This window comes from Choloepus didactylus, chromosome 11, assembly GCF_015220235.1.
Source record: "Choloepus didactylus isolate mChoDid1 chromosome 11, mChoDid1.pri, whole genome shotgun sequence".
Taxonomy (NCBI): Eukaryota; Metazoa; Chordata; class Mammalia; order Pilosa; family Megalonychidae; genus Choloepus; species Choloepus didactylus.
Genome location: NC_051317.1, coordinates 20264965 through 20288314, shown reverse-complemented (window position 1 = coordinate 20288314; position 23350 = coordinate 20264965). Strand labels below are relative to the sequence as shown.

The 23350-nt window shown below is 39.3% G+C and overlaps 1 pseudogene; it reads right to left on the bottom strand.

Moving 5' to 3' along the window:
• Window positions 1-608: 608 nt before the first annotated feature.
• Window positions 609-6685, bottom strand: LOC119506554 (annotated as a pseudogene).
• Window positions 6686-23350: the final 16665 nt, after the last annotated feature.

The window sequence follows — 23350 nt, the reverse complement described above, 5'->3', positions numbered from 1 at the left end:
ACTGTAGAGGCTTTCTCAATCTCCAAGTGTGGCAGACAGTACATAGCTTAAACTGAATTATGACAGTAATGTTAAATATTCCTAAGAAGAGCTAAAGAAATCCATTTCATACTTTCTTTTGCATGACTTCAAGTTTGCATTTCCTGCATTTCCATTCCAATATCAGCAGACACCAAAGACACGCATTCTGCTTAGAAGGAATGGCTTGAAATGCTTTTTAGGAAGATTGCTGCTTTTGAATGGACCAGGTGGCCAGACCCAAATCTACAGCCCATCCGTCAGGTGCAGCACGCCAATCTAGGAGGCACGGGAGGTACACGTTAGAGATACATGATTGCACATCTTCTCACTTCCTGACACATCCATGAGATTCTGGAGACTGAGGCAAAGCAGGGCTTTCCCAGGGAAGACTGCAACTGTACATTTAGACAATTTTCTTTTAATTCACTAAAATGTCAGCTTTGTTCTGAAGTTTGTAGTTTACTTCATGATATCTTGAAGGAAGATGGTAGGAAGGGACAACACTGCATGACCGATGTTCTGGTTCCATGATAAATACACACACACACAACTTGTTTGTAAGCAGAATTCACACAAAGCATAATCAACTACACATAAAAGTCTTCCACCAGTGGGGGTTTTTCCAAATCATAAGCATCAAAGAGATCACTGCTTAACAGATAGTCTTCTTGGAGCAGGGGAAGCAGTAAGTTCATAAAGGATCCTTCCGGGTTGGAAGGAATTTGGTCCTCAGTCTGCTATAAAAGATATTGGCTGGGGATGCCAAAGGAGAAAGTTTTGCCATAGAAATTGAGCCATCATTCTGTCCTGAGTTGATTGAAGCCAAGTCTTTGGAAGTGGGTTTAGGGATATTCCCATTGTGGCTGTGGTTGGTTGTTTTCATCAGACTGTGTGTTTTAGTCTTTTCTGGACACAAATAAACCTCAGTGGGTCCTTGGGTACTTGACAGATATCTTTTCAGGCTCTCTGTTGGGCCAGGCACTTCAAGTCTTGTTTCTGGAGGGGCTTTTACAAACTATAACAGTTTGGTCTTTAAGGCCACTCATTTTTCAAGTATCTTGATATATAATGTGAGCTAACCTTTGGTTCTCTGGATCCTCTGTTAACAGTTTGAGGTCCAGGGTGCAGCTTCAGATCACTTCATCTAAGTTCTTCTCTTCCTGACTGACAGGGCTTGACACTGGGCCAGCACGCCCCCATCCTCAGACAGACTAGCCCATCCACTGGACATCGTTTTTAGATTTCTTCTTTTTTAGAGATAGATGCCTTCCAGTACATTGGTGATAACATAAATTCTTTGCTTTTGCCCTTTAAGCACCTCGACTGCCATGTTCAAATCCTAGACTCCATCAAGGGATTGGCTTAGTAGCTGAGTGAACTTCTTGGTGAGCAGATGAAGTGATATATCATACTGTGTTTCATCTGAGAGAGATAACCGCAGTTTTTAGACTATCTGGACTTCGTAGTGTAGCTGTTCCTTTGCCCTTGAGGGTTTTTAAACCATCTGAGAGGTACCGATGACCACTTTCTCACAGCTCCAGGCTTCGCGTTGCCTGCTGCTGTAAGGATATTTCTGAAACCAGCCTGGCTCCAGGGAGAGCTGGGGGCACCAGCTAGAGAGTGTGCCCAGAGGGCTGAGCAGACCCACGGCATTGGGCAAGGGCAGGCATTGGAGGCACAAATGGAGGTGGGGTGGGTGGCCGTGCTGGGGGCAGGTACAAGGGCCCTAGACCAACCCAGACCAGGGAGCCGGTGAGCAGGTGGAAGTGGGTGCCCCCTCTCTCCCTCTCTAATCTGTTATTTAATGCATTTTCCTCCCTCCTTACATCCTGCTTTTTACTGTGTGATAAACATGCCTCTTGAATTTATTATATTTTTTAGTTTTAACTAAAATCCCAGCATTACTACCTTGTGACATATCAGGAGGAATTTCCCTCAAGTTTGATGTCCATTTACTTATAACATTTTGAGGGACAACGGCTCAATTATACTCAACGGGAAAATTCCCTTAATTGGCCATTTGTATAACAAATATTCCTTACAGTTCACAAAAAAATGAAACAGTGATGTTCTAGTTTGCTAATGCTGCCGGAATGCAAAACATCAGTGATGGATTGGCTTTTATAAAAGGGGGTTTATTTGGTTACACAGTTACAGTCTTAAGGCCATAAAGTGTCCAAGGTAACATCAGCAATTGGGTACCTTCACTGGAGGATGGCCAATGGTGTCCAGAAAACCTCTGTTAGCTGGGAAAGCATGTGGCTGGTGTCTGCTCCAAAGTTCTGCTTTCAAAACGGCTTTCTCCCAGGATGTTCCTCTCTAGGCTGCAGTTCCTCAAACATGTCACTCTCTTAGCTTCTCCAGAACAAGAGTCTGCTTTCAATGGCCATCTTCAAAATGTTTCTCATCTGCAGCTCCTGTGCTTCCTTCAAAGTGTCCCTCTTGGCTGTAGCTCCTCTTCAAAATGTCACTCTCAACTGCACTGTGTTCCTTCTATTTGTCAGCTCATTTATATGACTCCACTGATCAAGGCCCACCCTGAATGGGTGGGGCCACATCTCCATGGAAATTATCTCATCAGAGTTATCACCTACAGTTGGGTGGTGCACATTTCCATGCAAACAACCTAATCCAAACATTCCAACTTAATCCCCACTAATATGTCTGCTTCACAAGATTTCATCAAAGAATATGGCTTTTTCTGGGGGACGTAATACCTTCAAACCAGCACAAGTGATAATCATCATTAATGTGTCTGCATGACAAGAAGGCAATTATCTGGTAATTTTTTTTTTCCTGATCCTCTAGACCAAACTACAGCCCATGGGCCAAATCCAGCCATCCTGTTTTATAAATAAAGTTTTATTGGAATATAACCATTTCATTTGATTATATATTGTCTATGAATGCTTTGTTTTGTTTTGTTTTGTTTGCTACAATGGCAGAGTTGAACAGTTGCAACAGAGATTGTATGACCCACAAAGGCAAAATTATTTACTACTGGACCCTATGCAGAAGTCTCAATTTTTATTTTTTCATTATGGCTCCCCCTAAGAGACTTTTGAAACATTTTACCCTAGTCACTCCTAACCCGTGACATTTTATTTTAATACCTCAGATATACTGCTCATCTGTTTATACATGGTATGCGTATCTGTGCTTTACACATAAAAACAGTAAGATTTGTTTTCACTCTCTAAAAACCAATTTTCACTCCCTTGGGGGCAATATCTGCCCTGTTGAGAATGCATGCTCTATACAGAGTTTCTGCACCTTGGCATTATTGACATTTTGGGACAGATAATCCTTTGTTGTGGGGGCTGTCTGGTGCATTGTAGGGTGTTTAGCAGCACCCCGGCCTCTGCCTAATAAACAATGGTAGCACACCGTCCCCCAAAGCTGTAGCAATCAAAAATGCCTCCAGACATTGCCAGATGTCCTCTGGGGAGCAAAATTGTTTCTGCTTAAGAACCATGTGCTCTAGACTAATAATATCATCAAGAAAATAAAGGGACTAACTTATGTTACTATTGCTTAAATGTAATACATTTTTCTTCATAGTATCAATCACTAATGAAGTTATTCTATGTCTTTACTTATTTGTCTGCCTTATCCTACTAGAATATAAGCACCATGAGAGCAGAGACCTGAGTTATTTAACAACATATATGAATAATCATCCAGAGCAGTTCTTGGATCTCCATATATGTTTTAAGGATAAATCAATAATTCCAAGTAAAACTATGCCAGCTCGCACTAATCACAATTTCTTCTTAAATGGGGTCATGAACTGCATCTCTGAACACTTTATTCTAAATTTTTCTCCAGAATTAACATTTTATTCATTGGTCAGGAATTGTCTGAATCCCCTTCCTATCTCCAATCTTCTAGGACACTTTCCATTTTAACAGCATTCCTCAAAAATTAGTCAGTGGTTCAGTAATCTTATTTGACAATTCTTTCAGTGTGTCTCTTCCAAGCCAGGAGAATTGAACTTTTTGAGATTAATAATTACCATTGTTTCTCATATACTGGGCTTCCATTCCCAATTAATAAAACCCACTCTACCATTTGCTTTGTAAGGGTTATTCTCATTACATATATAATGGAATTCGGTTTTTTCTGTCATCAAGCACAGGCATTTATTCTTTAGATTTTCTTATTGTGTAGAAAAATTTAAATATTTTGTTGTTACTCAACCTCATCATATCATGCAGGGTTGCCTTGAAAACACAACGGATGACAAGATTCAAATGTGCACATTTGCTATAGAAGGACATACATAAGACAATGTGGTTGTTCCTTCTTGGGTTGTCTGGAAGCAAGATTGACAACCGGCAATTCCATAAGAGAAAGACCTCCTTAACTCCAGTGTCTCAGTAGAATCAGGTGTTTGTGCCAAGGAACCATTCTTAGAATGTCTGTAATTCTACTACATTTCTGTGTAATTTGCTGGGACTTGGCTTTTACAAGGTAATAATCCACAAGAAAAATAAAATGACCTCTTAGGTTTCTGAAGGTTTGGGAGCAAGGACAAACAGAAATGATTTGAGAACCAATTGAAAGTCATTGCAAACTCTGAAAGGTGGTATTGTAGCCTGTTTGAATTGGAGTCTTGCTCCTTCCAACCAGTCTTTTGATCCCATCAGGAAAAGACTATGTTTAACACCATAAAATTGATACATACTCAAAATTCATTGAATTAGGAGTATTTTCCTATGCTATCAGAGTTAAATAATGGAGAAATCTAAGTGCCTACATTTTAAAGTCCTCATTACCTCACTTTGTGATTTCTGAACAAATTTGAAGCCAGAAATCAGTGCCTCATCAACTACATTGTTTAGTCACATTTAAATGACCAAAATTATGGTGTAAGATTTGTGCTTTGTGCTATGGTTGAATTCTAGATGAACTTTGATGGATGCTTGAGGTATGTGTGCCTCTGTCTTTTCATATTAGTGTATTTGTCTCATAGTTTGAGCTGTGGCTCTGCTAACCTTTTCTCTCACATATTTTTGTTTGCTTCAAAAGCCCTGATCCTTGTGTGATGAAAGTAAAACAAACCCTGAACTTGAGGTCCAAAGACCTGGGTTATAATTCTGACTCTGTCACTTACCAGCCATGTAACTTTGAGTAAGCCCTTCCCTTTGCTGTACATAAATCTCTTCTCCTCCTCCCTTCTCACACTAGGAATGTCATTGGGCCACATAACTGCAAAGGTCAGGAAATGGTTTTAGGCATAGCTGTATCCAGGGATTCCACCAAGATTGCGGAATCTGCCATTCTCCCTCTCTTGTTCTAACTTTATTCTCAGGCTGGCTCTTTGCCTGGTGGGTCCTAGCAGCTAAAGGCGTACACCTTTCCAGGCCTAAGCCTGGCAGAGAGATGGAATATCCCATTTCACCATTCCCAATGTAAGTCCTAGAATTAAGCATCGTTTCCTGCCTTGCCTATGTGTCTGATCCTGAACAGTCACTGTGGCCAGAAAGATGGGTTGATTTAATTAGGGCTGGATGATTCCCATTTCTGGAGCCCCAGTGGTCATTAGAGTCACACGGAATGAGAGTTAAAGGTGGGAGGATTTTCCAAGAAGGAAAATAGCATGTTATTACGGAAGGAGGAGGACACAGGGAGAACACTGTATCGGAGATAGAAAGGCAGCTCCACTTTAGTTTAACTCTCCCTCTATTTAACAAATATTTTAATCTTACACCCCTTCAGGTGCCCCTGGGTGTACCAGTCTCCCTTACCAGTCCTAAGTTGATACTGTCACAGATACCCAACCACAGAACTTAGAGACCCCTTCTGTAGATTTTACAGTACCCTCCAAATTGGAATGGCAAATTGACTATGTCTGCTCCTAGAAGCTCAAGAAAGGAAATCATTAGTGTGTGAAAATTCACCCATGAGTAAGTATATTATTGACACTACAGGGTGAGGGCTTATAGCCTTGTTTTCTATTCACATTTTTATCTATCATTACTGCAAATTTCCATGTGGTAGAGTTTATAGGAGTCATCAGAACTCTCATCCCTGGAAACTGGGTACCAGAGGAATGTTCTTTTGAGACTAGTGTTTAATACCAAGTTTACTTCCTCCCAGCAGCTCCCACTTCACCATGTAGTTCCATCACTGAACTCCTTTATAGACTTGTGGGTAGCATTGTATTTACCCCAAGAGATGTGTTGTCTTTTAGCTTATTTCTAGGGCATCTATGACTTTGCCTATCATGGGCTAGAATTCAGACTTCAGTGGGCCTCTGGGCGTGATGCAACCTCCTCTGGATCTCACTTACCTCCAGTTTGTTGTGAAACATCAAATGAGTAATATATACGGGTTTAGCATGGTGATATTATATCAGGAAGAGTCTTCAGGGTCAGGAGATTTATGTGCAATTATGCCCAAATATGTGGATTTATAGAGACAGAAACAATACCTGATACTGTTATTCCATAGAGTCAGTCAGATGGGAGAAAATGCTAATTGTCTATTATTTTGTGAGGTCAAAGGGCCTTCTTGATCACACCTCAAACCTTAACACTGTGAGCTCCACCAATTATTCTTAACTTAGCCTGTGCCCCTTCCCAAGCCCAGTACTGGTCTGCACCATCACTACTCCCAGCAGCACTGCCTCCACGCTCTCCCGCGCTGCTGGGGGAGTCATCTCACCCTGGGGTGTGTGCCCAGGAGTGGGCAGTAGGCAGCTTCTCTGTGTTCTGGCTCCCAGAAGGTGAGGCACAGCCATCTGCTCATGCACAGGGACAGCTGTGCTCCCCACTGTGAGGCACGGGATGCATCAAGACCAAAAAGCATGGGTGAGAATTTGTTTCACTGGATGAAAAATGCACAGAACCTTCATGGTGCCATGAGGTTCTTTGGGGGGTAATAGTAGAGAGTAGTGAATTTAAAACCTTTTGTTGAAAATTTGAATTGATGATAATTTTATATGGTATCGTGGCTTGGGGCTATATACTCCAGAAAAACCTATTCTTAAATTTAATCCATTCCTGTGGGTGTGAGCCCTTGTAAATAAAACCTTTTGATAAGGTTACTTCAGTTAAGGTGTGGAGCAACTAAATCAGGATCAGTCTTAATCCTTTTACCAGGCACCTTATAGAAAAAGATTCACAGGAGAAAGGCACAGGAGACAGCAAGAAGTTGGAAGTTAGTGGAACCCAGAAGAAAAAGCAGAAGCCAGGAGAGTCTGCCATGTGCCTTGCCGTATGACAGAAAAGCCAAGGACCTGGAATCACAGGCAGCCGGCCCCAGAACGCCACAGTCTTCTGGGAGAAATCATCGCCTTGATGATACCTTAATTTTGGACTTCCCTTAATCTCAAAACCATGAGCTAATAAATTTCTCATTGTTTAGGCTAACCCATTGTATGGTATTTGTATAGGCAGCCAGGAAACAAAAACAATGGGTCAAAAGTAAAATTTATATTATATACAAGTAGTCCTTGTTTTGCACAGTTCCAATGTGCACTAATTGTAGTCACCTAGTTTAATTAAATAATACCAGTCCCCAGTTCAAATTTCAGTTTCCACAATATATTAACTATGAGGAATTGCGTAAAGTACAAACGTCACTGCTAGCTCTTCAGTCCACAAATCACTGCATAAATAACAGATACACACCATGATCAGTGACTAATCACATCACTTCTTTTAAAGTCTGTCAGCAATTTTTCATTGCACATCTGTCATTCAGTTCATGCACAGATAGCAAAGCATATAGTTGAGTTGCCTTCTTGTCTTCCAGTGATAAACACATGTGAGAGTTTACAAAAATGGATAACTAAGGGAGGGGATTGGCCAACAAAGATGAAAGTGCAGCAAAAAAAAAAAAAAAAAAGTAGTGACTCTGGACATGAAATTTGGATTGGATGTAAATGGAGTTAATAGAAGACATAGTTGACAGTGGGAATGCTGACACTGCCACCATTTGAGAGATTCTAGATACGCAACCACTGGAATTTAGTGAAGGTGAGCTTACCAACATGCAGGTGCAACATATGTGGTCACGATGAAGAGGAGAAAGATGTCCCAGACATCTTTCTGTTCTGTTTTGCTGTTGACACCAGCAAAACACTCCACACCAAAGGACCTCTTGGAGATATTTCACGACCTCAAAAGAGCAAAGGACAAAATGTTAGATGCTAATCAGAACTTAGAAAGGTGTGTAACAATTCACCAAGTCATAGGAAAGATGTTTGCTCCAAATCATAAGTTATACAAAAAGAATGCAAGCATTGTTCAAACCACTCTTGATAAGTCCTTTTACACCAGAGAAAAAACTTTAATTCTCAATGTTTCTAGTATTTTAATTATAGGGTACTAAATAAATATTAGTTTTAATAGTTTTTTCAGTTTCCTTATACCTATATAATGACATTAAGAGAGTTTTTAATGTTTTCAAAAATGTTTAAAAGTCACAGAACAATCTTTTTTTGTGATTATTAAGATTGCTTTGTATAATTTCAGTTGGCACAGTCATTTTTGTGATCCCACACTACTGTCTGAAGCAAGGGCTGCATATAAGTTTGTGTGTCTATGTATACATGCGTGTATACATGCACACATATAGTGAAAAGTCTCCTGTTCACTCCTGTCTTTCATTCTCCCAGTTTCCATTCTAGTGTTTCATAAGAAACACTATTAATTTCATATGCATCATTTCAGAGTTTATTTTTTAAAAATACAAGCAAATTCATACAAATGTTATTTCTGCCCTTCCCCTCCATTTTGCAAAAAAAGGTAATATATTGTACATACTGTCCTACATCTTGCTTTTTCATTTAACTTATATGGAACTCTTCCCATATCTGTAAATCAACAGCTTTCTCATTTCTTTTTATAGCTGTGTAGTAATCCATGGTATATATGTAAACAACTTATTAAATTATTTATCTATTGAGAAACATTTCAGGTTGTTCTGAATCTCTTGCTCTTACAAACAAGGCTGCAATAAATAAACTAACTCATTGTATTATTTTGCACATATAGAAACCTAATGGTAGAATTAATTTCAAGAAATGGAACTGTTAAGGCAAAACCTATTTATATCTTGATATATATTTGCAAGTTGTCTTTGGTGATGTGTGTGCATATTTATACTCCTACCAGCAATATACAAGAAGAGAAAAATAGGACTTTTAAAAGGGAGAATTTGGGTGCCATGGGTCATAAAGGAAGTGAGTATTCACTACTGGTTGTGAAATATGATTCTGGGTGCTGTGGGAGAAGACAATGAATTAGATGCACCTACTACCCTCAAGGACGTCAAGGTCTCTTCAAGAAGATGAGGATTGTATATAAAGGAAATCTTTATTGGATAATTCACACAGAAAAATCCCCTTTAAAATAAGCACTCCTAAAATAGGGTCCACGTTTTTATAATAAATATATGAAAGAGAAAATCAGACCAGGAAGTGATCTTAAAAATGAGACTAAAATTATGAAAACAGGTTTGTTTTTACATTTATTAGTATTAATTTAAAATTGCAATGTCCCAATTCATAGGATAAATAAAGAATGAACTGTTATCTGTTGACATAATTTTCCTTTAATTTTATGTAGCAAGATGTACCATCCTTTGCTTCCTGAACATAAAATCAGTTACGCTTGCAAAAAGACTTATGTTTTCATCAATTTTCTCAAGGACATTTTGGCTTCCTTTGATATTCAATTCCATCTCATTTGAAATGCCTATGCTACTGAGATTTTTCCCCCCTTTTTTCACTGGTCTAATTCTGCCAGATTCTTATTTGTCCAGGGCTTAAGTGTAGCTCGTGCAGTTTTCCAACATCACTTTCAGGGACATCATGAAGTCTTACAGTTTGCAAATTGACTTTGCAACTGTTTTGCATTGTGTTATAATAGTAAAATCTAACATTACAATGTTGTCAAGTGAAGGTAACAAGATGGTCTACACTGGAGTCAGCAAACTATACTCTAAGAACCAAATCTGACTGACTGCCTATTTTTGTAAATAAAGTTTTATTGGAACACAGCCCCTTGTCTATTTGTGTACTTGTTATCTACGACTGCTTTCTTGCAATACAGCAGAATTGAATAGTTGTGACAGAGACCATATGACCAACAAAGCCTAAAATATTTACTCTCTTGCTCTTTATGGAAAAAAATTTGTCAAGCCCTGGTCCCACATTGAGGCTAGTGTTGAGTGAATAAAGACAGTAGTATAGACACTGATTTGATAAGATATCAATTAATTAGTAAATGTACTGGGGTCATAACTTTTGCTTTCCTACCAACTTCTAAAGGTAGAAATATTCAGGAATGAGTATCCCTGAGTCTTAGATTCCTAGGAGTGAATCAGTGCTATAGGAGCTTGGAGGAGAAAGAGAATCTGCATAGTTGCTGGAGGGAAGTGAAGGCTTCCTGGAGGAGGTGGCACAGCTGTAGGGCTTCAAAGGATGTGTAGGACTAAGGATCAGAGCATACGCTAAAAAGAACAATATGGACAGTAGCTCTCTATAGTTATAAGCAAACAATAATTTACCACCTTGTGAGATAATAAAGTATAACCAGCAGAAGAGAAACATAGAGGCTAAGTCTGACTAAAAATCTTCTTCTTGATTCCTGTTGAGTTGACAATGTTGGCAGCAGTTCCAGTATAGGGACTGAAGGGTCCATCAATAACTGTGGTAAAATATAACAAAGGACTTGCCACCTCCCTCGTTCAAAGTCTGTACTGTTACAATCCCCAAGCCTTAGTGGTCAGTGAGGCTTATCCCTTCTCAACTAGTGGTCAGGTTTGGTAGGGAGCCTAAGTGAACTTCCTCTCTATCGCATTTGCTGATAATCTAGGGGCTTTTGCTTCCAGGGGCTAATCCTTCCAAAAAACTTTCAGGACTCAAAGAAATGAGGTCTGTAAGGGAAGAGATGTTTAGTTGGTGCAGGATCTATATTTCATAAACAATTTTACTCATACAGTTCTTTCAAATAACATAATTACATGGAACTTTGAATAGGAAGTGAGACCTGGTAGGTTTGTATAGGTTAGTGTGAAATAGTTACACATCTCAAAGTAATTTGGACAGAGAATAAAAATATATATGCAGGCCCCCCTGAGGAGCTGAGGAAAAATGCAGAGGTGTTGGGCTTCCTCGCCTGGATTGTTGCTGATGTTCTTACAAACATTGAGGACTGGTGGTTTGATGTGCCAAGACTTCTATCTTGGGGCTTGCCTTCGTGAGGTTCATTGCTGCAAAGGAAAGGCTAAACCTGCTTATAATTGTGCCTAAGAGTCTCCCCCTGAGTACCTCTTCGTTGCTCAGATGTGGCCTCTCTCTCTAGCTAAGCCAACTTGGCAGGTGAACTAACTGAACTCCCCCCTACATGGGATATGACTCCCAGGGGTGTAAATCTCCCTGGCAACACAGGATACAACTCCCAAGGATGAATATGGACCTGACATCATGAGATTGAGAATATCTTTTTGACCAAAACGGGGATGCAAAATGAAACAAAGTTTCAGTGGCTGAAAGATTCCAAATGGAGTCCAGAGGTCACTCTGGTGGGCATTCTTACACACTGTATAGATAATCCCTTTTTGGTTTTAATGCATTGGAATAGCTAGAAGTAAATACCTGAAATTATCAAACTCCAACCCATTACCCTTGACTCTTGAAGACGATCATATAGCAATGTAACTTACAAGGGTGACAGTGTGATTGTGAAAGCCTTATGGATCACACTCCCTTTATCCAGTGTATGGATGGATGGGTAGAAAAATGGGGACAAAAACTAAATGAAAAATAGGGTGGGAGGGATGATTTGGGTGTTCTTTTTTACTTTTATTTTTTATTCTTATTTTTATCTTTTCTGGTATAAGGAAAATGTTCAAAAAATAGATTGGGGTGACAAATGCACAATGAATGGTTCTGTGAACAGTTGATTGTATACCTTGGATGATTGTAGGATATGTGAATATGTCTCAATAAAACTGAACTTAAAAAAAAAGAAAAAAAAGAATTGAGTTCTGTGCCTTAAAGGTAGAATTTCAGGCCAAGTAGCAGACTGGGGGACGTGGAGTGGATTTCCCTCTCATTAACAAAAATTTTAGTTTACATGGGGTTACTTGACCTTTCCTCTGTGCGTTTCACATTTAGCCTGTACCCAGTCTCTTTCAAATTAAGGATCCTTTGACATGCACAATGGGATCACCAGCTCCTCCACCCAAAGCAAAGGTATTCAGCCACAGCCGTCTGCTCTCAGCAAGGTCTCTTTTAATGACCAGTCCTCCTGCCTCCCCTCCTCTCCCGTGAGCCCATGGAAGTGATTAGCAATGTGGGTGGCCCCAGAAGGCTCTGGAGAGGATTCCAGCCCTCAGATCTGTCTTAGAGTTTGTCAGCTGGGAGAAGGGTCCAAACTGAAGCACAGCAGTTGCCTGACAGGGGAAAGAACGGGGCTGCGGAGGCCTGTGGTGCTTCTGCGTTCTGGGCTATGCTTCAAAGGTTTCTGCAGCACATTGTGTGAGGCCACCCCAGCAGGGGCGGAGGCAGCTTCCCTGGTTCTAGTCTCAGCTTTGAGGCCACTTCAGGATTTTAAGCTACTTGGGGAGTGACAGTTTGTCACTGCCTCTGCCCCTGGGGAATTGGGGCTGGAGGATTTGGGACTAACTACCAAGGTCTATTTCCCGCTGTTCCAGTTTTGTTTTGTTTTATTCCTTTGCTAAGCAAAGGTAAGTATAGACCATGATTTTAAGTAGTTTTGTGGTTGCTCCAATGTTTGCTTTCTTCCCCAAAATTGGACTGTATATTGCTGAGAAGGTGCTGTAAGTAATTTCCAGTATAAAATTGATTTTAACCTTCTAGGGTTCTCCCAAATTTGAAGGCTCAGACCCATCCTACCTCCTGCTAATTATCCCAGGCATCTGACTTCTTCCTGTTTAGACTTGTTGCCTCACCTGCTACCCACTAACTTGTGTGAAAGCTCCTTTTGGGCAGAGACTGTCTTGCTCATCTTTATATCTCCTATGTTACCTGGCAGTGTGATGTGTTCATAGTGCTTGCTGTGTGATGTTGGCCACTTCACTTCACCACTCTGATTCTGTTTTGTTTACTAGAAAATGTGGGACTTACGCTAAATGGTCCCTTGAGTGCTGTCTTGCTTTTATGCAGGGCAAAAATACTGCCCAATTCTGCACCTACTAGCTATATAATTTTAAACAAGTTTTCATCTTCTTTTAGACAATTTTCATTTTTGGAAAGGGGGATGATAGCCATTTCCTGTAAGCTATATTATACAATTAGTAAGGGATTTTTTTTGCCACATATATGAAATAACCCTGTAAAATGGGATGTATCATTATTACCATAATCCAGATGATAAAGTCAGTTCAAAGAAGTGAAATAACCTGCCCAAGGTAAGACAGTGGAGAAACAGTCAGGTTGAGATTTGAATTTAAGAGTCAGGCTCCAGAGAACGATCAGTTGCCTTTCATGAGCTAGTACGAGATGAGTGCTTTGTAAGGCAGCATCAGAACAGCCCAGACATCTTCAGCCATTCTCTCTGCCAGGAACGAAGACCAACAAGTTTGAAGGGCATTCAAGGTTCTCTGTGTGACCTAACCTTGACTGAATTTTCAAGCTTCCACATTCATTAAACATTTTTAGACACTCCAGACCACTTAGATTTTAATGTGCACACATTCTGCCTTTGCTTGTGTCGGGTTTCCCACCTGAAATGTCCCTCCTCATTTATGGGTGAATTCTTCCTGTGGAAGTCTCTTTCCTTCTTTGTAGTCCCCACACAAATGACAGCACTTCTAGGGAAACTCCTCTCAATGCCATCCCCTTCACTTTCCCCAAGATGGGTTTCAGTAATTCTTAGGCAGTGAAAGTTGGGAGGAGGGAGATTCTGCTATGGGTTGCCAAGGACTGGGAGTGCACCCTGGATGGTAGGGACAGGAGCCATCCTGTAAACGTGTTCTGATGTTAGCATGCTTCCTAAAGAAGAGAGCTCTGTAGTCCTTATTCCTGTTAGTTGCCATGCTAATTGGGTGGGAGACAAATAACATGAGGAAAAAGGCAGATGGGGATCAGATATAGAAAAGCCTTAAATGCCAGGCTAAGGAGTCTAAACTTCATCTGGTGGTCCAGTTGTGTTGTATGTGACTCCCAGACCACTTGCCTCAGCCAGTCTGGTTGTTAAAAGTTAATATGCTGGCTCCATCCCAGTCCCCCCAAATTCCAGGAATTCTTACTTTAACAAGCTCCCCAGGTGACTCTGATGCACCCTGAAGTTTGAGAAATGGTGAGGTGGAATTTGGGAGAATATGTGAATGATTTTTTTAGATGTGATCACATCGGGGATTTATTGAGCAGATCACTCCAGTTACAATTTGGATAAGACACTGAGGGAACAGGGAACCCATTGAGGGCTCCCTCAATAGTCCTCAAAGATCCTGATTCCAGGCTGCCGTTGATGGTTGATTGTGAACTGATTTTTTTTTTAAATGCAATTTTTTCAAGATATAGTCACATACCATATAATCCATCTGAAGTATACAATCAGTGGCTCACAGTATCATCATATCATTGTACATTTGTCACCACAATCAATTTTAGAACATTTTCATTACTCAAAAAAAATAAAAATAAAAATAAAAAAGAACACCCAAAACATCCCATACCCCTTATCCCTTCCTATTATCTATTTTTTATCTTTATTTTATTACTTACCTACCCATACATTGGATAAGGGGAGTGTCAGTCACAAGATTTTCACAATCACATGGTCACACAATAAAAGCTATACAGTTAAACAATCATCATCAAGCATCAGGTCTTCTGGATTACAGTTCAACAGTTTCAGGTATTTCCTTCTAACTATTCTAATGCACTAGAAACTAAAAAGGAATATCTATATAATGCACAAGAGTAACCTCCAGAATAACCTCTCAACTTGATTTGAAATCTGGTGATCTAATTTAACTGCTAAAATGCTGGGGCATAATCCCTTGTGAGCTGAGCTTTCTCCTCTTTATCAGTTCCCCATAAGTTAAAAATAAATCCTTGGTCTTCAACATCATTATTTGCTCAATCTAAGCCAATTAATTAATCCATAGGATTGGGCAAATTTTTCTAATGGTAGTTACTTTTTTTTCCTACTTGATAACATTCATCTCCAAATGAAACAGTTTCACATTTTTCAGTTATTCTTCCTGTAGGCTGTGAGGTTGTCAAGACAAATAGAGTTAAATCCATTTTCTAGGTGATGAAACTGAGCCCACAGATACTATGAAATGCAGGGTCTCAGGCTTACTCTTCATAAGTACTGAGGTCTCTTGACCACCAGGCCAGGACTTTTTTTTTTGAAAAGTGATAACAATTTGGATTAAGGCTATGTCCTTTTGATTAAAAATAGAGGTTTCCCAGGGGATACTGTGGCTACAGTGAAGACTTTGGTTGCAATAAGCATGCCCCAAACTCTGCCTTGTAATTTACTAAATGTACAGAAGTTGGACAAGGGAGGGCTTGAAATGTACATTCTCTGAATTATACTTGAAGGTCCTGGAACAGGCTGAAGGAAACCCTTGACCTTGCTGATGTCATAAAATGCAGGTGGATAAAGCCAGCACTGAACATTTCTTCAAATGGCACTTGGTGAGTAGAGAGAACAGAATTCTGAAGGAAAGCATGAATGACTCAGCATCATTAGTGTTTCCATGGGTTTGGTACAGCCTGAATCTTTAGGGCATTAGAAAGATGGGTGATGGTAATGAGAGGTAGGAGGGAAACAAAGGGGGTGGATAATAGTGTACTTGCATCTTTCCCTCTCCTTCAACTAGACCACTTCATCTCATCCTAGAGAAGGACTATGAGCAATCAAGTAGCAAAGAATCTCCTACCTACTCCCTTTCCTATTACATATTGCACTGATATCCCTCTAACATCCTGTTTATTTTGCAGTTCTTAGTCCATATTTTAAAGTGCCTAGTGAGGCTCACAAGACAGAGAGTTACCCAAGCCTCAGAGTTACCCAAGTCTCAGGGGCTAGAGTTTTTAGAAACGAAGTTTGTTAAGAAGTTAGTTTCTGGCTTAGTTCCATTATAATTTCATTTTGTTTATCAGGATTGTTCTTCAGTACAATATTTTTGGTCTAAGGCAGAATAGAGAGGCAATAGAGATAGACGGGCAGTGGGATACCACTGCAAGACAACCACCTCTGTGTGCTCAGCCTTCTAGTGCCCCTCACCAGTGCCCAAAACCTGTAACTATGTGAATGGTATGAATGGAAGGTGAAAATCAAGGCACGCCAAAGAAAGCTTATTTTAAAAGCCCAAAATTCTGATTCTGAGGCAGGGAACATACAAGAGGAGTCGGTGCCATCTCACAGTACTAGAGAGTAAGGAAGTGCTCAACAAACAAAGGGATGGAGACATCAAAGGGCCCAGGAGCCAACCTGAATGACATCCCAATGGCCAAAGTGGGAACAATGTGAGCAACAGAATAAATAACATAATACTGGATTATAACCCAAAGTATAAAGTAAGTATACATGAGTCCATTCTGATATAATGGGTTATTGAATAAATAAATAAACAAATAGGGGAGAAGAAACCCATCTTTCCTACAGAAAAATTCCATGTAATATATGTAAATACCTTCTCCTACAGGAAGTGAGTACAGTCCCTGCTCCTGCCTAGAACGTGGGCTGCACCTAGTGACTCGGTTCCAAAGAATAGTGTAGGGAAAGGAGCAAACAGTAACTTTGCAGTGAGAAAATCCAGCAAACAGTTCCTTAACAAAGTGATGAAGTTTCGCATCTTCAATTTTGTTATGTGGCTTTCACGTGCCGCTGAATATGAAGTGATGAGAAGGGCACTTCACTGCTGTGACATTCTTTCCACGAGCCCACAACCCCAGTCTAAGCATGAGGAAAACATCAGACAAATCCAGACATGTTAAAGATGTCTGGCCAGTGTTCTAAGACAATCAAAGAAACACTGAGAAATTGTCACAGACCAGAGGATACTGGGGAGATAGGGCAACTAAAAGGCAACATGGTTGCCTGGATGGGACCCTGAGACAGAAAAAGGGCATTGATGCAAAAGATGGTAAAATTCAAATAAAGTCTGGGGTTTAGTTAATAGTTAATGTCAGTTTCTTAGTTGTGATAAATGTACCATAGTAATACAAGGTATTAATAATGGGGGAGAGTGAGTGAAGAATATAGGGGAAGTCTCGGTAATTTTTGTAATTTTTCTGTAAATCTAAAATTATTCCAAAATACAAAGTTTATTTTAAAAAGAAAAGATTAAATAAAATAGTTCAGTTAATTCCCAGCTGGTATATAATTATATTTAATAGTTATCCTATTAAATGTTGAGTTAAACAGGATTTAAACTCTCCGATAAATAAAAAGCAAATTGTTAAAAAAAAAAAAAAAAGGCAAAATTTAAAACATTCAAGAGTATTGATCACAGGTTATATAACGCTTTCTTCTTGCAGTTTTCTCTTGAACAAAATGCCAACTGTGTTGCAAAAATTTGGTAACAATGATAGCTGGATAACTTGTTTTCTAACCTCAAGTTCATTTTTATACAAAACTGGGCTCCAGAAAGGTTTTTTAAAGATTAAAAACAACTGTTAATTTAATACCCTAGAATCCAAGAACATCTTTTTTTTTTTTTTTTTTTTTTTTTTTTTGTGGCCTATTTTTAGGGACTTAGTCTTGCCTTTTGTCAAGAACTTAATCTGACATATCACTCAGTCTATTAAACCTATTAGTTACTATTATATAGTCCCAGCCAGTGTGGTTTTTGGTGTTGGTTTTCTTTATTTTCAGGGAGGTATACTTTGTGTTTAAGTGTCGACTCTTTGTGATAACAAACATAGCTCAGAACAAAGAAAATCATAGTAGCAAAAGAAGATCAGTAGTACACTCCTTACTCATAGTTCTAAGCCATATTTAAATATGTTATTGCAAAGAACAACCAGCCTCTCTCAGCTGCTTATGGCCACCGAGAATAGAATAAAGCAAATTGAGGTTTTGAAATGTCAGTAGGAATTACTGCTTCCTCAAAAAGCATTAAGTGTGTAAGTTTAAAATAAGATGGATGACTAATTCCTAAAATCCAGAAATTTATTGATTAATGCCATTACAGATAAAGTCACCAAGGGTCAGAAAGGTTAAATTACTAGGCTCTGGCCATGTAGCTAATAAAAAAGGCACCCAGGATTAGAACTTATCAATGTACTTCAGAGCCCATGTTCTCAATTTCTAAACTATACTAACTCTAAGTGCAATAATACTACTGATCATACATGTTGTTTCTATTAAAATTAAGTCCATGATCATCTTTATTCATAAAATTTGGGCTGCATCTAATTTTTTTTCCTTTGGAGGTAAAATTGCTAGGTTAAAGTATATAAATATTTGAATTAATACTTTATATTAAATTGCATTCTGCAACAATTATATCAGTTTAGCACTGCATGCTTACCATGGTCTCACTAATAATGAGTCAGACTATTTTTATTCTGAAATATTTTGTTTTCCTTTACATTTCTTGATTACATGTGTGGCTGGCTTTTTTATTCATGGATATTGGATTTTTTTGTAATCATGGTTTTGTTTTCTTTTTAATTCAAGTTTTGATAAGCTGTTTTGTTCATGGCCATTACTCAGGGACTCATTTATTTTCAATATTTATTGACTGTCTACCCAATGTCAGGAATTTTGTCAGATGCTAGGATCATATTGGTGAACAAAACAGTTTCAATTCATTGCTTATGGGATTTACAATCCAGTAGAGGCAACAGACATTGAACAACAATGAAAAGTGAAATGAGAGAAGCAGGTTGCTTTAGTAGCATATAACAGGAGGACCTATTGAAATCTAGGGGTTCAGGCAAGACTTCTCTGAGGAAGAGCCATTTAATATGGGATCTAAAATATAAATAAAAGTAGCTAGATAAGGGGGAAAGTTGCTAACAACATGTACAAGAGTCCTAAGAGAAGATGGCGGAGTGGTGAGGAGCAGAATTTCGTCTCTCCCCTAGAGCAGCTGGCAATTACCCAAGAACTATATGAAACAGTGTTTTCGGGGTCTCCAGTAACCAGTCACACATTGGACACAAGTTTGGAATTGGAGGAAAAGCTGAGATCGCAGCGAACATTGTAAATTCCCCGGACCAGGGGTCTGGCGCCCCTCCCCACCCAGACCTCACAGACTGTCTTGCTTCCAGCTCCCTGAAAGGGGGGAAACAAAAAAAACAAAAAACAGCATTCTGCTGAGGGCAAGAAGGGAGGCTCAACCCAGCCTCAATTGCAGAATTAATTAACAAATTAACTAACTAACTTTGGGAGCTGGGGTACTAAAGAAGGGCTGGGCTCTGAGAAGTGGGGGCACGTAAAAGCGGGCACCCATTCCCAGACTCCAAAAAAGCCATTTTTTTTCCCCCTACATTTTGTCCCTTCTGGCTTCTCACTGATCCCTTATCCTTTTGCATTTCAATAGCCCCCGGCAAGGGTGGAACTGAAGCCTTTGGAGAGTAATTATCAGACAATAGCCCAAAGCATATCTTTAAATGCTCTATTCTGACACTGACAAAACTTCCAGGCTGGGGAAAGACTTTTAAAAGAGAATCTTTTTTTTTTTTCCTTTTTTCTTTTTCTTGATTTCTTCTCTACTTTTTTTTTTTTTTTTTTAATATAAAAGTAATATATGTGGTTATTTTATATCGGAAAGCCCAGGTTGAGGGACTAGGCTGGGCTTGGGGGAGACAGAGTACCCACAGTGTCTTTGAATTCTGTATTCACTACTGAAGGCCTCCACCCCCATCTTTAATTGGCAACTCAGGCTGACCAAGGAATCTACCTGGAGAGGCCCCAAAGAGGAGAGAGGAGAAGGGAAGAGTGCCCCTGAGAGACAACTGGAGTTCTGAGGATTGGGAGAGGGGAGACAGGTCCAGCTCAACTGGCAGTCCTCCTTCTAGGAACTCAGACCCCAGGGGCTGGAATTCAGATTCCGGCTTCAGTCAACCACGCCCCTGACAGGATCAGAGTCACCAGGAGAACTAAAGGCTCCATACCTCCTTACACTGGTGGGGGAGCTGCGGGCTGGACAGCGCCACCTGCTGGACAGGAGAGGAAAAGCACCAATTCTAAAGGCCTCATAGGAGGGTCTCATTCTCTGGAAAACTCCATACCCTCCCAATGAGACCTGGGCCTCACTAGACTGGGAAAATCTGACTAGGGTCAACCATATCTGAGGAGACCCACACACAAAAAGGTTACATAGAGGCAGAGCAAGAAACAGAAAAAACAAGAGGGGAAAAATTCTGATCAACTGAATAGAACCTAAGTTAGAGGTCTGGAATAAGTTGAACTGAATAACAGAGGCCAGAGAACAAAGCCAACCAACAAGAAAACCACTAGGTAAAAGACAGAAAACAAGTTCCAAAATAAACTAATCAAGAAAATCAGATGCCTAGACAACTTAAGATAACAAGCCATACCAGGAAACACGAAAACATGGACCAGCCAAAGGAACAAACTAATAGCTCAGCTGAGACACAGGGGTGGAGGCAACTAATGCTAAATAAATTTGATGAAATGAAGGAAGATATAGCAAAAGAGCTGAAGGATATAAAGAAGACACTGGCTGTCCATAAAGACGAATTCATAAACTTAAAAAAACAAATGGCAGAACTCATGGGAATGAAGGCCACAATGGAGGAGATGAAAAACACAATGGAGGGACACAACAGTAGATTTGAACAGGCAGAAGAAAGGATCAGTGAACTGGAAGACAGGTCATTCAAATTCATACACACAAAAGAACAGATGGTGAAAAAAATGGAAAAATATGAGCAGGGTCTTAGGGAGCTGAGTGACAACATGAAACGCACAAATATACGTGTTATGGGTATCCCAGAAGGAGAAGAGAGGGGAAAAGGGGCAGAAAGAGTAATAGAAGACATATTCACTGAAAATTTCCCAACTCTTATGAAAGAAAATTAGAGATTCAAGAAGTACAACGTACCCCAAATAGAACAGATCCCAATAGACCTACTCCAAGACACTTACTGGTCAGATTGTCCAATGTCAAAGACAAAGAGAGGATTCTGAAAGCAGCAAGAGAAAAGCAATCCATCACATACAAGGGAAGGTCAATAAGACTATGTACAGATTTCTCTGCAGAAACCATGGAGGCAAGAAGACAGTGGCATGATATATTTAAGATACTGAAAGAGAAAAACTGCCAACCAAGAATTCTATATCCAGCAAAACTTTCCTTCAAAAATGAGGGAGAGATTAAAACATTTTCAGACAAACAGACACTGAGAGAGTTTGTGAATAAGAGACCGGCACTACAAGAAGTACTAAAGGGAGTGCTACAGGCTGATAGGAAAAGACAGGAGAGAGAGAGTTAGAGAAGAGTGCAGAAATGAAGATTATCAGGAAAGGTAAAAGGAGAGGAAAAAATAAGATATGACATATAAATTCCAAAAAATAAAATGGTAGTAGAAAGTACTGCCCTTACAGTAATAACACTAAATGTAAATGGATTAAACTCCCCAATAAAAAGACACAGACTGGCAGAATGGATTAAAAAACAGGACCCATCTATATGCTTTCTACAAGAAACTCACTTTAGACACAAGGACAAACATAGACTGAAAGTGAAAGGTTGGAAAAAGATATTTCATGCAAACAACAACCAGAAAAAAGTGGGAGTAGCTATATTAATATCAGACAAATTAGACTTCAAAAGCAAAACAATTAAAAGAGACAAAGGACACTATATATTAATAAAAGGGTCAATTCATCAAGAAAACATAACAGTCATAATTATTTATGCACCAAACCAGAATACCCAAAATTCATGAGGCAAACACTGCAATCACTGAAAGGAGAAATAGATACCTCTACAATAATAGTTGGAGACTTCAATACACCACTCTCATCAATGGATAGAACATCTAGACAGAGGATCACTAAAGAAACAGAGATGTTGAATTATATGATAAATGAACTAGACTTGACAGACATTTATAGAACACTACATCCAACAACAGCAGGATACACTTTTTTCTCAAGTGCTCATGGAACATTGTCTAGGATAGACCACATGTTGGGTCACAAAGCAAGTCTCAACAAATTTAAAAATATTGATATTATACAAAACACTTTCTCAGACCACAATAGAATGAAGTTGGAAATAAATAAAAGGCAGAAGGTCATAAAATTCACAAACACATGGAGGCTAAACAACACCCTCTTAGAAAACCAGTGGGTAAAGGAAGAAATCACAAGAGAAATTAGTAAATACCTCGAGGCAAATGACAATGAAAACACAACTTATCAAAACTTATGGGATGCAGCAAAGGCGGTGCTGAGAGGGAAATTTATTGCCCTAAATGCCTATATTAAAAGAGAAGAGAGAACAACAATCGGAGAGTTAACTGCTCACCTGGAGGAATTAGAGAAAGAACAGCAAACTAACCCCAAAGCAAGCAGAAGGGAAGAAATAAAGATTAGAGCAGAAATAAATGCAATTGAGAACAGGAAAACAATAGAGAGAATCAACAAAACCAGAAGTTGGTTCTTTGAGAAAATCAATAAAATCGATGGAACACTGGCTAGGCTAACAAAAAAAAAAAAAAAGAGAGAGCAGATGCAAATAAATGCAATCAGAAATGGGAAAGGAAATATAACTACCGACCCTGCAGAAATTAAGGAGATAATGAGAAGATACTATGAGCAACTATATGCTAATAAACTAGACAACTTAGATGAAATGGGCAACTTCCTAGAAAAGCATAAACAACCAACATTAACTCAAGAAGAAATAGATGACCTCAACAAACCAATCACAAGTAAAGAGATTGAGTCAGTCATCAAAAAGCTCCCAAAAAGGAAAAGCCCAGGACCAGATGGTTTCACATGTGAATTCTACCAAGCATTCAAGAACGAATTAGTACCAATCCTGCTCAATCTCTTCAAAAAAACTGAAGAAGAGGGAAAGCTACCTAACTCTTTCTATGAAGCCATCATCACCCTAATACCAAAACCAGGCAAAGATACTACAAAAAAAGAAAATTATAGACCAATTTCTTTAATGAATATAGACGCAAAAATCCTCAACAAAATACTCGCAAATCGAATCCAGCAGCACATTAAAAGAATTATACACCACAACCAGGTGGGATTTATTCCAGGTATGCAAGGCTGGTTCAACACAAGAAAATCAATTAATGTAATACACCACATCAATAAATCAAAGCAGAAGAAACACATGATCATCTCGATTGATGCAGAAAAGGCATTTGACAAAATTCAACATCCTTTCC